An 18,715-nucleotide genomic window follows, 5' to 3' on the forward strand; every position below is an offset into this window, starting at 1 on the left:
GAGCTAACAGAATTTATCACCACTAAACTGGTATTACAAGAAATGCTAAAGTAATTTCTATAAATCAAAAAGAAAAGGCAAGACCTGGAACCAAGAAACTATAGAAAAGAAAAATCTGATGTTAAAAACATAAAACGTGGGGGACAGGAGTAAAAATATAGTGCTTTTAGAATGTGTTTGAACTTAGGCAACCATCAAAATAAAAATAGAGTGCTACATATAAATTTTGAGATAAGCACAAAGCAAAAAACTATAACAAGTATACAAAAATAAAGAGAAAGAGAAAGAAATCCAAACAACAATAAGGAAAGCCATCAAGTCACAAGAGAAGAGAACAAGAGAAGAAAAAGGATCCAAGAAAAACTACAAAAACAACTGTAAAACAATTAATAGAATAGCAATAAGCACATACCTAACAATAACAACTTTAAATGTAAATGGACTTAATGCTCCAATCAGAACATTTGGGAGTAGCTAAATGGATTGAAATAAACAAGATTCATACATATGCTGCTCACAAGTGATTCACTGCAGACCTAAAGGCCTACACAGACTTAAAGTGAAGGAATAGAAAAAGATATTTCATGAAAATTGAAACAGAAAAAGCTGTGGTAGAAATACATTATACAAAATAGAGTTTAAAAGAAAGACTATAGCAAGACAAGGAAGAACATTGCATAATGAAAGTTAGAGTGGGCCAGGACTATTGAACAAGCTAAGAACTGGCTGTCTCTTACACATGAAGATGTATATAGCAAAGCCCTTTCTTTCAGGACATTTTACCTTTAGTAGTAGATATAACATTTTGCTAGCCTAATGCTCATTCTCTTCTTTGTTCTCCATTCTGTGTCCAAACATGTGCTTTCTGGGAATGTTGACTTGGGGTAGGGTACACACTGGGGTTATGAAATTAGCCAAAGCTAATTGATCCATATAGGGCTTGATCTATGACCCTGGCCTCATTAGCACTCTGCATTTAACAACTGAGCAAATCAGGCAGAGACAAGTAATTCATCAATCAAACAAACAGCGCATGATTGAATAGCAACACATGTCAACCACTCAGCCAGAAGTTTTAGTGAATACAAAGGATAAAACATAGTCTCTGTCCTTACAATCAATTGGGGGAAAGTAATTACAGGTACTCAGCAACAGAAATGTAAAAGCAACAGCAGCAATAATAAAAACAACTAATGCAACTATTGGGGAAGAAAGTGCTGGAGAACGTTGGAGAAAAATACATCCACCTACATAAGATAATGATTTCTTAAATTCCACAAGTAAAGATGTGGCATGTTGGTTTGGAGTTTTTTCAGAAGACTAATGTTGTAATGGCTTATATGTTGGACTGGAATGCAGACAGTAACTTGAAGTGAATGCAGCAATTCAGGGATAAAGTTGGTTGTACTAAGGAGAAAATACAGTAGATTTAAGAAGCATTACTAAGAAAGAGTCAACCACATGTGAAAGCAAATCAGATTTAAGAGGGTTTTTAAAAGTTCCTAATTGGGTATCAGGGGAAGAAACAGAGAGTCGGTGAGTGGCAGCTTTTAGAAAGACAATTCAATGATAACTGAATTTTAAACTTCAATTTAAAGACATATAATAAGAACCTACAATGAGAAGAAGATATATACAATGGGACTGATAATAGCAGTGGAACATCCAAACTGTATGAGTTTGGGAGTAATAATAACACACTGAAGCTTAGTAAACTACTGAGCACGTGAAAGCAGAGCCTAGTAAGGAAGGTAGACTTGTAGACATACATTAGGTTGACATTTATCCTATTAAATTTGTGAATTAAATGTCACAAATATTACATTTAAGGGAAGTTTTATAAATATTTAAGTAACAAATATATATGGAGAATATTAAAAGAGCAAAACACCTGAAACTCTTAAAAACCTAATAACAAATCTGAAAAATGACAATAAAAAGAAAAGAAATTCAGACTATTTCATTTCTTAAAGTGCAAAATTTCTAAAGAAAATATTAATAAATTTAGCAATTATTTAAAATATATGTACAGCATTATAATAGGAATATATTATGTATCTATATGTTCATATATGTATTTCCAAGAAGCAAACATGATATATATTAGAAAACCTGTTTAATATAATCTAGCATTTACAAAATAAAGAAACCACATGCATATATCAATAAATACAGAAAAGCAACCCTGTATCATCCAACACATATTTATAACTAAAAAGGAGTAAAACTACTTAACCTAGTAAACAATAACTACCAAAATCTCAAAACAAATATTACATTTAGTAGTGAAAATTTAGATGTAATTTTACAATTAAAAAATGCACAGATGCCTACTGTATCCACTTTAATTTGATTTTTGAATGGGGATCCCAACCAATGCAATAAAGCAAGAAAAAATGATATAAGAATTAGTTTTATAAAAAAACTAAATTGCCTTCATGTACTCAGGAATTGTGTACTTGAAATAACATAATTTATACTCATGCATACAGTTTATTTATTTACTTATTTATTTTGTCATCTATAATAACACCTATCATGTAGCAGGCATGCACTAAATATATTTTGGATGAAAGAATTAGTGAATAAATAAATAAAATCTATAATCGAATATTACAACCAAAAAGAGAGCTCAGCATGTTTGTTGCACTAAAAATAAATGCACAAAAATAAAGAGATTTCTTACATGATAGCAAGGGCCATGAAAAAATCTGTAATTAAAATTAACCATAACACAATATATATATATGAACTATTAGTAATAATTATTTGTAAAATTATTTGTACAAAAAATACTTATTGAAAGACAGAAAATAAACGTAAACAAGAGATATGCATGTCATTGATAAAAAATCATTAATATTGTAATATATTATTATTATAAAAATATAAATCTGCTTCCCCAAATTAAATTATAAACTTAATGCAATTAAATATAGGATTTTGACTTACCAAAATGGTTCTGACACATATATGAAAGATTAAATAGTATTTTGTTATAAAAAGCCAGCTTCAGCTTAGGACGGGAAGATGGCGGCAACATAGGTGGGAGCAGAATCCACTTCCCCGCAACGCCAGGGAAATACCTAGCTGATCTGAGGAGCAGAGCGAACAGCCAACAGTACTCCAGCATATACGAAGATCAGAGACCAAAGATAGAGGACACTGAAAGATCTGACGGTAAGAAGAGTGCTCAAGGACAATAAGGTCCCCAGGAACAGGAACCGCGCGGTACAAGGGCTGCAGAGGCGCCAGCCCTGGCGCAGGGGCTGCTGCAGGAGTCTTGGGAGAGGGCCAGGCTGTGCTGGGAGCAGCCAGGTGCTTGATTGGACCAGGGGGGCTTGAAAAGGAGGAATTTCTCAAAAAGAAAAAGAAAATAGAGACACTCAGGGGCTAGTTAGAGAACTCTCGGTGGTGGCCGAGGCCCGTGGCGCCCCTCCCCCCTCCGCCCCTGGACTGCGAACGCGGAATGCGGGATTAGCAGCACCAGCGCTCACCTGAGGTCCGTTCGCACGCGCGCAGATTAGCGAACGGGGCCCAGACAGGAAACCCCGGAGGGGCGCCCACACCTGAAACCTCCGAGATCATTTGGAGCTGAGGCTAGCTGCTCCACCCACAGACCCAAAACCTCGGACCGCGTGATTCGGTCCCAGGGCGGCCCCGCCCACCCAAGAGTCTCAAGCCCCGGGCGGCTGGATGGGGCCCCCAAGCACAGAGCCTCTGGCTCGGCGAGGGGCTGCGCGCTCACCAAGCGTAGGGCCAGCTGGATGCGCGTTTCCCAAGCACAAAGAGGCTGGCGAGTGTCGTAACACCCAGGCGGCTCAACCAGCAGCTTGCGGTGCGCCAGCCTCCCTAGCCTGGGCGGCTTGATCGGTCGGCCGGCTGCGCGCTCAGAGCCCAAATAACGTCACAAACCCGAAGCGGCTGGATTCCCCTGCTGCGAGCGCACGCCTCCCGAGCCAAAGCGGCTGGAGCGGCCACTCGCCTGTCCCAAGAACAAAGCTGCTGGATTGGCTGATCAACGGCCTGATTGCCTGCCAGGGACTACACCTACAAAACAGTGAAGAGTGTGACCCAGGAAGGAAGAAAAGTGAAACCAATCCTTCCAACCACCCCCTCCCGTTGCACAGACAGGACAACAGCAGAAATAACCTGAACGGTTTAAAGCCAACAGAAGATTTTTTTTTTTTCCTTTTCCTTTCCCCCTGAACTCCTTCTTCCTCTCTCTCTCTTTTTTTTCTTTCATTCCTTCTTCCTCCCATCCTTTACCATTTTTTTGTCTTCTTCCTGCCTTCTTTTATCTATTTCTATGTTTTAATTTTTGTTAAAATTCCTTCTTATCTTGCCTCCGATCTTTCTTTAATCCTTCTTCCCTCCTTCCTTCCTTTCCTCCTTTCCTATTTCCTTTTTCCCTCCTTCCCATCTTTGGTTTTTTTTTTTTTTTTCTTTTTTCCTTTTATTTCTCCCCCCCTTTCTATTTTTCCCACAGGTGCAACAACAAAACCTGGAGTGCTGAAAAGACTAGAGTTAGACCGTGTTAAACACATAAACGTCAGCTCAAGACCAGTGAGCACAGGAGAGTAAGGAGACAGCACCACCGAATCCCATTGGCATTCTACCATAGAAGTTCATATCATAAACCCAGCGATTCAGAACAAAGCAATTTAAGAAGCAGAGGCCAACAAGAAGAGCCTCACAAACAATGGGAAGACAAAGAAACAATTCCCAAATGAAAGGAAAGGAGGAAGTCTCAGAAAGAATACTAACCGAAAAAGAGGCAAGTCAACTATCAGATACTGAGTTCAAAGCAATGGTCATCAGGAAGCTCACTGAGCTCTCTGAGCTCAAAGAGAACTACCAGAAACTACAAGGAAACTACAATGAACTCACTGCAAACTATATCAACATGAAAAAGGAAATAGAAAGTATCAACAAGAGCCAAGAGGAAATGAAGAATACAATTTCTGAATTGAAGAACACAGTAGAAGGAATGAAAAGTAGACTTGATGAAACAGAGGATCGGATCAGCGAGCTGGAGGATAAAGTAGAAAAAAACACCCAGAAGGAGCAAGAAAAGGAAAAGAGGCTCAGAAAGAATGAAGAGGCAATAAGGGAAATGCAGGACAACATGAAACGTAACAATATCCGTATAATAGGAATACCAGAAGGAGAAGAAGAAGAGCAAGGGATAGAAAACCTGTTTGAAAAAGTAATGATGGAAAATTTCCCTAATCTGAGGAGAGAAAAAGTCACCCAAATCCAGGAATCACAGAGAGTCCCAAACAAGAGGAACCCAAAGAGACCCACTGCAAGACACATCATAATTAAAATGGCAAATTTCCAAGACAAAGAGAGGATCTTAAAGGGAGAAAAAGGAAGTAACATACAAGGGAGCCCCAATAAGGTTAGCAACTGACTTCTCAATGGAAACGCTCCAAGCCAGAAGAGAATGGCAAAAAATATTCCAAGTAATGAGAACCAGAGGCCTCCAACCAAGACTACTTTACCCAGCAAGGCTCTCAATCAAGATAGAAGACCAAATAAAGAGCTTCCCAGACAAAAGAAGTCTAAAAGAATACAGCTCCACCAAACCAGCTCTGCAAGAGATGCTAAAGGGACTGCTTTAAGGAAAGGAAGGAAAAGAGAAAGACAGAGGAACACAGGTAGGAAATAATGGCAATGAATAACTACCTATCGATAATAACCTTAAATGTAAATGGATTAAATGCTCCAATCAAAAGACATAGAACAGCTGAATGGATAAGAAAACATGACCCACACATATGCTGCCTACAAGAAACCCATCTCAGGACAAAAGACTTACACAGACTGAAAGTGAAGGGCTGGAAACAAATTTTCCAAGCAAACGGACAGGAAAAAAAAGCAGGGGTAGCAATACTCATATCAGACAAAATAGACTTCCAAAGAAGGGCCATAAAGAGAGACCCAGAAGGTCACTTCATAATACTCAAAGGAAGAATCCACCAAGAAGACATAAGCGTTATAAATATATATGCACCCAACATAGGAGCACCCAAATACATAAAGAAAATCTTGGAGGATTTCAAGAAAGATATTGACAGCAACACAATTATAGTAGGGGATTTTAACACCCCACTATCAAAAATGGACAGGTCTTCCAAACAAAAGATTAACAAAGATATTGTGTCACTTAACAATACCCTAGAGGAAATGGACTTAACTGATATATACAGAGCTTTTCATCCCAAAGAAGCAAAATACACATTCTTTTCAAGTGTCCATGGAACTTTTTCAAAGATAGACCACATGATAGGACACAAAGCAACCCTCAACAAATTCAAGAAAATTGAAATCATATCAAGCATCTTCTCTGACCACAAGGGTCTGAAACTAGAAACCAACCCCAAGGGTAAAAACCCAAAACACTCAAAATCATGGAGACTGAATAGCATGCTATTAAACAATGAATGGGTCAAGAACGAGATTAGGGAAGAAATCAAAAACTTCCTGGAAACAAATGAAAATGAACTCACAACAACCCAAAACCTATGGGACACAGCAAAGGCTGTCCTGAGAGGGAAGTTCATAGCAATACAGGCCTACCTTAAGAAGTTAGAAACAGTTCAAACAAACAACCTAACCCTATGCCTACAAGAACTGGAGGAACAACAACAAAGACAGCCCAGAGCAAGCAGAAGGAAGGAAATAACCAAGATCAGAGCAGAACTAAATGACATAGAGACTAAAAGCACAATTGTAAGGATCAATGAATCCAGAAGCTGGTTCTTTGAAAAGATAAACAAAATCGACAAGCCTTTAAGTAGGCTTATCAAGAAGAAAAGAGAGAGGATCCAAATAAACAGAATTAGAAATGAAAGTGGAGAGATTACAACTGATACAACAGAAATACAAAGGATCGTAAGAAATTACTATGAAGACCTATATGCTAAGAAATTTGAAAACCTAGATGAAATGGACACATTTCTAGAAAAATATAATCTTCCAAAACTGACTGAAGAAGAAGCAGAAAACCTGAACAGACCAATATCAGCAAAGGAAATTGAAGCAGTCATCAAGAAACTCCCATCACACAAAAGCCCTGGACCAGATGGTTTCACAGGAGATTTCTACAAAGCATTTAAGGAAGAACTAACCCCTATCCTTCACAGACTATTTGAAAAAATCCAAACTGATGGAAGACTCCCAAACTCTTTTTATGAAGCCAACATCATCCTAATCCCAAAACCAGATAAAGACACAACGAAGAAAGAAAACTTCAGGCCAATATCGCTGATGAACATAGACGCTAAAATTCTCAACAAAATATTAGCAAACCGCATCCAGCAATATATTAAAAAGATCATCCACCATGACCAAGTGGGATTCATCCCAGGGATGCAAGGATGGTACAATATACGCAAATCAATAAACATAATACATCACATCAACAACAGCAAAGACAAAAATCACATGATCATATCAATAGATGCGGAAAAAGCGTTCGATAAGATACAGCACCCATTTCTGATAAAAACACTCAGCAAAGTGGGAATAAAGGGAGCAGTCCTCAACATAATTAAGGCCATATATGAGAGACCTACAGCCAACATCACATTCAATGGACAAAAACTTAGAGCTTTCCCACTAAGATCAGGAACAAGACAAGGATGCCCTCTCTCACCACTCCTATTCAACATAGTATTGGAAGTCCTAGCCACAGCAATCAGACAAGAAAAAGCAATAAAAGGCATCCAAATTGGAAAGGAGGAAATGAAACTGTCACTGTTTGCAGACGACATGATAGTGTACATGGAAAACCCTATAGACTCCACTCAAAAACTACTCGACCTAATAAATGAATTTGGCAAAATAGCTGGATACAGAGTCAATACCCAGAAATCAAAGGCATTCCTGTACACCAACAACGAAACTGCAGAAACAGAAATCAGGAAAAAAATCCCATTCTATATAGCAACAAGAAAAATAAAGTACCTAGGAATAAACCTAACCAAGGAGGTAAAAGACCTGTACTCAGAAAACTACACAACACTGAAGAAAGAAATTAAGGAAGATACAAACAAATGGAAGCATGTACCATGTTCATGGATTGGAAGAATTAACATCATCAAAATGGCCATACTACCCAAAGCAATTTATAGATTCAATGCAATCCCTATTAGAGTACCCATGACATATTTCACAGATATAGAACAAACATTGCAGAAATCCATATGGAACCATAAACGACCTCGAATAGCAGCAGCAATTTTGAGAAAGAAGGACAAAGCAGGAGGTATCACAATACCTGATATCAAACTGTATTACAAGGCCACGGTAATCAAAACAGCCTGGTACTGGCATAAAAACAGGCACATAGACCAATGGAACAGAATAGAGAGCCCAGAAATAAACTCAAATCTATATGATCAATTAATATTTGACAAAGGAGGCAGGAGCATAAAATGGAGCAAAAACAGTCTCTTCAACAGATGGTGTTGGGAGATCTGGACAGCTACGTGCAAAAAAATGAGACTCGATCACCAACTTACGCCATACACGAAAATAAACTCAAGATGGATAAAAGACTTAAATATAAGTCGTAACACCATAAAAGTCCTTGAGGAAAACATTGGCAGGAAAATCTCAGACATTCCATGCAGCAACATCCTCACAGACACATCCCCTAAAGCAAGGGACATAAAGGAAAGAATAAACAAATGGGACCTCATCAAAATAAAAAGCTTCTGCATGGCTAAAGAAAACAGCACCAAATTACAAAGAGAACCAACAATATGGGAAAACATATTTGCCAATGATACCTCAGACAAGGGCCTGATCTCCAAAATATATAAAGAACTCACACGACTCCACTCCAGGAAGACAAACAACCCAATTAAAAAATGGGCAAAGGACTTGAACAGACACTTCTCCAAGGAAGACATACAGAAGGCCCAGAGACATATGAAAAGATGCTCAGCATCACTAGCCATCAGAGAGATGCAAATTAAAACCACAATGAGGTATCATCTCACACCAGTCAGAATGGCCAACATAAACAAACCCACAAACAAATGTTGGAGAGGATGCGGAGAAAAGGGAACCCTAGTGCACTGTTGGTGGGAATGCAGACTGGTGAGGCCACTGTGGAAAACAATATGGAATTTCCTCAGAAAACTAAAAATGGAACTGCCCTTTGACCCAGTAATTCCGCTGCTGGGATTATACCCTAAGAACACTGAAACACCAATCCAAAAGAATCTGTGCACCCCAATGTTCATAGCAGCACAATTTACAATAGCCAAGTACTGGAAGCAACCGAAGTGCCCATCAGCAAACGAGTGGATCCAAAAACCATGGTATATTTACACAATGGAATTCTACGCAGCAGAGAGAAAGAAGGAGCTTATACCCTTTGCAACAGCATGGATGAAACTGGAGAGCATTATGCTAAGTGAAATAAGCCAGGAAGTGAGGGACAAATACCATATGATCTCACCTTTAACTGGAACATAAGCAATAGAAGGAAAAAGCAAACAAAATATAACCAGAGACATTGAAGTTAAGAACAATGTAACAATAGCAAGGGCGGGGGTGGGGGGTGGGGGCGGGGACAGTGGGTAGAGGGGATTACAGGAACTACTATAAAGGACACATGAACAAATCCAAGGGGGAGGGTGGCGAGGGGGGAGGGAAGTGGGTTCACCTGGGGTGGGGTGAAGGGATGGGGAGAAAGGCATACAACTGTAATTAAATAACAATAAAAAAAAAAAAGCCAGCTTCAATCAATCTGCTTCTGTTCAAAAAATGGCTTTACCATGTAATCGCTGTATTACTTTGGATATGATAACTAAACAATCAGTTCCTGAGTCTCCTCATCTGGCAGTAAAAATGCTCTCTTCTGCACAGTTTAAGAGGGTTATTCCTTTCCTTTAACATTGCTTTCAAAAATTAATTTCATTAAACATTTTTATATTCTAACCACTGGGGGATAAAGAGAGCAATGGCCAACATTAAATATATAATAAGATAAACATGATAACTTAAGGTATATAAGTACTTAAGTTGATTTATATTTTAGAAAGATCACTCTCATGACTTTTTGCTCCCAGAAGAAAGGTGAGTCTACCCAAAGAGAGGCCACTTGGGAGACCATTGCAATGATTTAGGCAAGAGTTTGAATCATAATCACAAAAATAGTAAAAAGTGGGCACATTCATTGAATATGTGTGTATGTGCATGTGTGCCTGCCTGTGTGTGTATGTGTGTACATTAAAAAGGGTTATTAATCAATTGGATTTGTGGAGTTTGAGAGAAATAAGGAAATTCACCAAATATTTTCACCTGAACAACTCAACAGATGCTGCTGCACTGATTGAAATGAAGAGCACTGAGTTGGGAGATGGAGAAGACATAGGGGATGAGGGAGAGGTAGGCCCACTGCTTTGGCCAATTTGATTTATCTATTAGAAATCCAATGGACATGTTGGGCAAGATGTCTATACATTTGTAATTCATAAGACACAGCTAAAAACAAAAATTAGGAGCAATTTCATATGGATGGTATAGTAAGTGTTATTGGTTGGGTTCCCTGGAATCCCTTTTACTGGCTCAGTTGGGAATTCTCTTCCCCAACTCTGTCGGCACTTCAAATAATGGCTCACATCTGCATTCCTTTTCAGAGGTTTACCCATGCGTGACTTTAGCCACCTTACATTCAGATGTTTGGGCTCTATACTGAGTCCCCTAATCTAACACAGATGGTTTAGTCATGGGATTGGAGATCACACTTAAAAATCAAAAGGGGAAAAACAAAGATGGAACCCTAGCACATTAATATTTTGAAGGTATAGTAGATAAGGAAGAGGTAACAAAAGAAATGGAGAATAAGCATCCAGGAAAGTAGGGGAAAAGCAGATTGACATGGTTACTTGAAGCCTGAAAAATAAAGCGTTCTGAGAAGGAGGCTGTGAATAACTGTATTAAACGTTACTGAGAGGTTAATTGTTAACATAATAACAGAAAAGTAATCATTGTTTTTGTCAAAAGTTCATCATGACCTTAAAAAGAGCAATTTCAGTGTAGCAATGTTATATTAAGAGACTAGTTAAAGTGGGTTAGTGAGAAAATGGGAGGTAAAGAAGCAGAAATAATAAGTATAGAAAATATTTTAAGTGTTTTGCTGTGAATGCAGAACACTAAATGGGGCACCTAGAGAAAGAATTGGAGATCAAAGAAGTTTTTATTTAATAGATCAGCAATTTTCAACCTTGTTTATCTCATGGCACACATACACTAATTACTAAAATTCTGCAGCACACCAAAAGTATATTATAGTTTTTGTCAATCTGACAGAAAGAATAGTTAAGCTTTGATTCATCACACCAGACAACTATGGTGTTGACTGTCATCATTTTTTTTTTAATTTGACAATCTAAGGGAAAAGAGAACAGTTTCCCTAACTAAATAGTAAGGCGTTACATGTTTTAAATATTCTTGTGACACATCAGTTGAAAATCTCTGTAATAGATGTTAAGGTATATCTGTATACCCATTGGGATGATGCAATTAAAAAATACAGATTCAGATTCTTTCTCTTAGGAAAGGTTTTCAAGACTTATCCTTGAAACAAAGGATGAATCATAAATGAAGTATAGAATCATAAATGAAGGAGGAGAAGTAACAACTGACACAAAAGAATATAAACAAATTGAACATAATTATGTTTATAGCTGAATAATATCTCAGAGTACAAATATACCACATTGCATTTATCCATTCATCATAAATTATTGCCATTTTTGGCTATTATCAATAATGCTTTCATGAACATTCATGTATAAGTATATGTGAGAAGATATTTTTTCATTTCTGTTGGGTAAGGAATAATGGATCACATAATAACTCTATTCCTAACCATTTGAAGCATTGCCAAAATGTTTTTCAAAGTGTCACCAACATTTTACACTCCCAACATCAATGTGTAAGAGTTATAACTAATCAATCACAAGAAAAAAACTTAAAAACACAAAACACGGAGGCTAATAACACGTTGCTAAACAACAAATTAGTTAATAAGATTAAGGAAGAAATCCAAAGATACCTTGAAATAAATGAAAATGAGAATACAATAACCTAAACTCTAAGGTACACAGTGAAAGCAGTCCTATGAGGGAAATTCGTAGCATTACAAACCTATCTCAACAAAAAAAAAAAAAAGAAAACAAGGAAAAGCTCAAATAAACAATCTAACTACACTCAGAAGAACTTGGAAAATGACAACAAACAAAGCTCAACATGAGTAGAAGGAAGGAAATAATAAAGATTAAAGCAGCAATAAAAAAGAGAGTAAAAAAATACAAAATATCAATAAAACCAAGAGCTAGTTCTTTAAAAAGACAAACAAGATTAACAAACCTTTATCCAAAATGATCAAGAAAAAAAGAGAGAAGACCCAAATAAATAGAATCATAAATGAAGGAGGAGAAGTAACAACTGACACAAAAGAAATATAAAGAATTTTAAGAAAATATTATGAACAACCATAAGCCAAAAAATTTGACAGTCTGGAAGAAATAAACACATTCCTAGAAACATACAACCTTTCAAAACCTAACCTGTAAGAATCAGAGAATCTGAATATACAGATTACAACTAGTGAAATTGAAGTAATAATAAAAAAATCTCCCAAAAAACAAAAGTCCTGGACCAAATGTCTGCACAGGAGAATTTTATTCACATATTTAAACATTCACAGAATTTTTAAACATTCAAAAAAGAACTAACACGTATCATTCTCAAACTCTTTAAACAAAATTAAAGAGAACGGAAGACTCCCAGCCTCATTTTACGGTTCAAGCATTATCCTAATTCCTAAATTAGTTGAAGACACTACAAAGAAACAAAATTATATATCAATATCCCTGATGTACATAGACCCTAAAATTTTGAGCAGAATATTAACAAACCAGATTTAGCAATACATTGAAAATATCATACACCATGATCAAGTAGGATTTATTCTGGGGATGCAACTTTGGTGCAATATTCACAAATCAATAAAAAAAAGGAAGATACATACCACATGACTATATCAATAGATACAGGAAAAGCATTTGATAAAATCCAGCATCCATTTATGATTTAAAAAAAAAACTGTCAGCGAAGTGGGTGTAGAAGGAATATAACTCACCATAATAAAGGCTGCAGATGACAACTGACAGCTAACATCACACTCAGAAGCCACAAAAGAGGGATGTCTGCTTTCAGCACTCTTCTTCAACGTAGTACAGGAAGAGCAGACATACTGATCAGACAAGAAGAAATAAAAGCACCCCCATAGGAGAGAAATGAGTAAAACTGTCATTATTTGTACATGATATGATACTGTATGTAAGGAACCCTAAAGATGCCACCAAAAAACTATTAGAACTAATAAATGAATTCAGTAAATTAGCAAGATATAAAATAAATATTCATAAATCAGTTGCATTTTTATAAACCAATAATGAATAATCAGGGAAACTAAGAAAAAAATTCCATTCACAATTACTTCAAAAAAATAAAATACCAAGGGATAAATTTAACCAAGGATACAGAATAGCTGTGCTCAGAAAATTACGTGACACTGAAGAAAGATATTGAAGAAGATACAAATAAGTGGAAGCATATACTATGTTCATGGTTAGAACAATTAACATCATTAAAATGTTCATACTACCCAAAGCAATCTACAGCTTTAATGCAATTACTATTATGAAACCAACAGCATATTTCACAGAACTATAAAAAATATTCCAAAAATTTGTACAGACACACAAAAGACCCCCCAAAATAACAGCAATCTTGAGAAAGAAGAATAAAGTTGAAGGAATCACAGTGCCTGATATCAAACTGTACTATAAGGCCATATTAATCAAAACAGAATGGAACAGGCATAAAAACAGACATATAAATCAATGGAACAGAATAGAGAGCCCAGAAATTGTTAAACACACACCTTTATAATCAATTCACATTTGACAAAGAAGACAAAAATGTACAATGGGGTAAAGACAGTCTCTTCAATAAATGGTGTTGGAAAAATTGGATATATGCATGCAAAAAAATGAAACTAGACTACCTTCTTACACCATACATAAGAATAGACTCAATATGGATTAAAGAATTAAATGTTAGACCACAAACCATAAAAATCCGTGAAGAAAACATAGGCAGTAAAATCCCAAATATTTCTTGTAGCACTATTTTTTCTGATACACCTCCACCGGCAAGAGAAACATCAACAAAAAATAAACAGACGGAACTACACCAAACTAAAATCTTTTTTCACAGCAAAGGAAACCATCAACAAAATGAAAGAACAGCCCACTAACTGGGAAAACATTTCGCAGTGACACATCTACTTAAGGGTTACTATCCAAAAGGTATAAAGAAATTATAAAACTTAACAACAAGAAAACAAAAAATCCAATTAAAAATGGGAAAGGGACCTGAATAGACACTTTTCCAAGGAGGACATACCGATGGCCAATGGGCATATATAAATAGATTCTCAGCATTGCTAATTATCAGAGAAATGCAAGTTAAAACCACTAGGAGATATCAGCTCACATTGGTCAGAATGGCTATCATCAATAAATCAACAAATAACAAGTACTGGTGAGGATGTAGAGAGAGGGGAACTGTTTTGCAGTGCTGGTGGGAATACAGATCAGTGCAACCATATGGAGGGCATATGAAGTTACTTCCAAAAAATGAAAAGAGGACTTCTTTATGACCATTGATTCCACTTCTGGGAAGATACCCAAAGAAACTGAAACACCAGTTCCAAAAAGCATGTGAACCTTTATGTTCATTGCAGCATTATTTACAATGGCAGAGATTTGGAAGCCTCCCAAGTACCCATCAGTAAATGAGTGGATAAAAAAAAGCTGTGTTACATTTTGCACAATGGAATGCTACTCAGCTATAAGAAAAAAAAAAAAAAAAAGGAAATCTTACCCTTTGCAACAGCATAGATGGACCCAGAGAGCATTATGCTAAGTGAAATAAGCCAGTCAGAGAAAGTCAAGTACCATATGGTTTTACTCATATGTGGAATCTTTTTTAAAACATATTTTATTGATTACAATATTGCATATGTGGAATATAATAAACAAAATGAACTAACAAGCAAAATAAAAGACAGATGTATACAGTGAGCAAGCTGGCAGCTGTCAGAGGGTGCTGGGTGGAGATGGTGGAGGGATTGAGCAAAACAGAAAAAGGAGAGAAAGTAATCGTTGACATAGACAATTGCATGGTGATTGCCAGGAAGAGAGGAGGTGGGAAGAGGTGGAGGAGTATATAGAGAGGATAATGGATGGAGACTTGACCTGGGGTGGTGAACACAATACAGTGTAAAGATAATGTCTTGTAGAATTGTGCACCTTAAACCTGTATAATTTTGTTAACCAGTGTCACCCCAATAAATTTGATAAAAAAATAAAAATTAAAAACAAAATTTAGGTGTTTAAATTTTTTTTAATTAAAAATGTTCCAACTTGTCCACTACTTCATAAACACTTACTATTAACATTTTCTTGACTTTAGGTATTCTATGAATACAAAGTGATATTTCCCTAATCCCGAATGATATTGAGCCATCTTTTGTGAAGCATTTGCAGCATTAATATATCTTCCTTACATAAATTTTTTCATATAGTCCCCATTTTTAAATTGTTTATCTGACTTAGTATTGAATATAAGGGTTCCTTGTATATCTTGGATACAAATCACTGATTAGTAGCATGATTTGAAAATATTTCTTTTATTCTGTGAGTTGTCTCTCGACTTCCTTGATGGTGTTTGAAGAAAAAAACTTTTCATGATAACAAAGTCCAATTTATGTATTTTTCTCTTTTGTTGCATTGCTTTTTCATGTCATATTTAAGAAACCATTGCTTAATCAAAGTACATACTGGAAATAGAATGGAACTTTCTCAACCTGGCAAAGGCTATCTATGCAAATTCAACAGCTAACATCATATTTAGTGGTGAAAGACTAAACACTCTCTCCCTGAGATCAGGACTAACACAAGTATGTCCACTTTTACCACTTCTGTTCAACATGGTACTTCCTAGCGAGGGCAATAAGGCAAGAAAAAAGAAGTGAAAGACATCAGGTTGGAAAGGAAAAACTAAAACTATCTCTAGTTACAGATGAAATAATCTTATACTAAAAAAATTCCTAACTAATCCAGTAAAAGCTATTAGAACTAACAAATGAGCTCAACAAGTTTACAGTACATGAGTCTATATACAAAAACCAATTGTGCTTCTATACACTAGCAATGAGCAATCCAAAAAATGGAATTAAAAAATAAATAACTCCATGTACAAAAAGATCAAGAGGAATAAAATACTTAGGGATAAATTTAACCATAAAAGTATAAGATCTGTGTACTAAAAACTATAAAACATTGTTGAAAGAAATTAAACATGACCAAAATAAAAAGACATGATAAATTATGGATGAGAAGACTAATATTATTAAAATGGTAATATTCCTTAAAACACAGGACAATCTAAATCAAATCAAACTTTGGCTAATTTATCTTGTGAGAACAGTGCATTATGGCTCTCACACTTTCATTTAGACTCATGAAAATAGAGAAAATAGAGCTTCCAGCCAAGATGGAGGCATAGGTAGATACAATGTGCCTCCTTGCACAATCAAAAGAAGGACAACGACAATTTAAAAACAAAAAACAACCAGAACTGACAGAAAATTGAACTGTTTGGAAGTCCCACAACCAAGCAGATAAAGAAAAAACATTTATCCAGACCAGTAGGAGGGGTGGAGAGGGGCAGCTGGGGTGGAGAGGACTCACAGCAATGCTGCGGCTGGCAGACCCCACTGCCGCACATTCCCACATAGATAAACCAGATGAACGGCAGGGAGCGAAGCAGACCTCGCAACCCAAGGCTCCAGCGTGGGGAAATAAAGCCTCAAACCTGATTGAAAACACCCGTGGGGTTGAGGAACTCCGAGGCAGCAGGAACACCCGTGGCAGCAGGAGAAACTCCAAGCCTCACAGGAGAGTTTGTTGGAGAGACCCACAGGGGCCTAGAGCATGCACAAGCTTACCCACTTGGGAATCAGCACCAGAGGGTTCCAATTTGATTGTGGGTAGTGAAAGGAGTGACTAAAATCCGGCAGAGTGGAGCAAGCGCCATTGCTCCCTATCAGATCCTCCCCCATGTACAGCATCACAGCTCAGCCACCAGCGTTACCCTGCCCTGGGGAACACCTAAGGCTCCACCCCTTTATGTCACAGACACGCCAGGACAAAAGAAAATGGCCCAAATGAAAGAACAGATCAAAGCTCTAAAAAAATACAACTAAGCGACAAAGAGATAGCCAACCTATCGGATGCACAGTTCAAAACATTAGTAATCAGGAGCTCACAGAATTGGTTGAATTTGGTCACAAATTAGATGAAAAAATGAAGGCTATGTTAAGAGAAACAAAGGAAAATGTACAGGGAACCAATAGTGATCGGAAGGAAACTGGGACTCAAATCAACAGTGTGGACCAGAAGGAAGAAAGAAACATCCAACCAGAAAAGAATGAAGAAATAAGAATTCAAAAAAATGAAGAGAAGCTTAGGCACCTCCAGGACACCTTTAAATGTTCCAACATCTGAATTATAGGGGTGCCAGAAGGAGAAGAGGAAGAACAAAAAATTGAAAACTTACTTGAACAAATAATGAAGGAGAACTTCCCCAATCTGGCAAAGGAAATAGACTTCCAGGAAGTGCAAGAAGCTCAGAGAGTCCCAAAGAAGCTGGACCCAAGCAGGAACACACCAAGGCACGTCATAATTACATTACCCAAGATTAAAGATAAGGAGAGAATCTTAGAAGCAGCAAGAGAAAAGGACACAGTTACCTACAAAGGAGTTCCCATAAGGCTGTCAGCTGATTTCTCAAAAGAGACCTTACAGGCAAGAAGGGGCTGGAAAGAAGTATTTGATGTCATAAAAGGCAAGGACCTACATCCAATATTACTCTATCCAGCAAAGCTATCAGCTAGAATGGAAGGGCAGATAAAGTGCTTCTCAGATAAAGTCAAGTTAAAGGAGTCCATCATCACCAAGCATTTATTATATGATATGTTAAAGGGATTTATCTAAGAAAAAGAAGATAAAAAATATGAACAGTAAAAATGACAGCAAACTCACAGTTATTAACAACCACACCTAAAACAAAAACGAAAGCAAACTAATCAAACAACTAGAACAGGAACAGAACCACAGAAATAGAGATCACATGGAGGGTTATCAACAGGAGAGAAGGGGTAAAGGTACAGAGAATAAGTAGCATAAATGGTAGGCAGAAAATAGACAGGGGGAGGACACGAATAGTATAGGAAATGTAGAAGCCAAAGAACTTATAAGTATGACCCATGGACATGAACTATAGGGGGGAATGTGGGAGGGAGAGGGTGGGCAGGATGGAGTGGAGTGAAGGGGGGGAAATGGGACAACTGTATTAGCATAATCCATAATATATTAAAAAATAAATAAAAATTAAGAAGTAGAGAAAATGTGGCATGTAATAATTCAACAGATTTTTATCGAAAAGGAATATGAGTTAAAAATTAAATATTTCCTCTTTCCAAGGCTTTTGACAACTCACCACAGAGAAATTACTATATTTTATCAAATCTAAGATGATTTTTAACTATAGA

Source organism: Desmodus rotundus, chromosome 2 (assembly GCF_022682495.2).
Source record: "Desmodus rotundus isolate HL8 chromosome 2, HLdesRot8A.1, whole genome shotgun sequence".
NCBI lineage: Eukaryota > Metazoa > Chordata > Mammalia > Chiroptera > Phyllostomidae > Desmodus > Desmodus rotundus.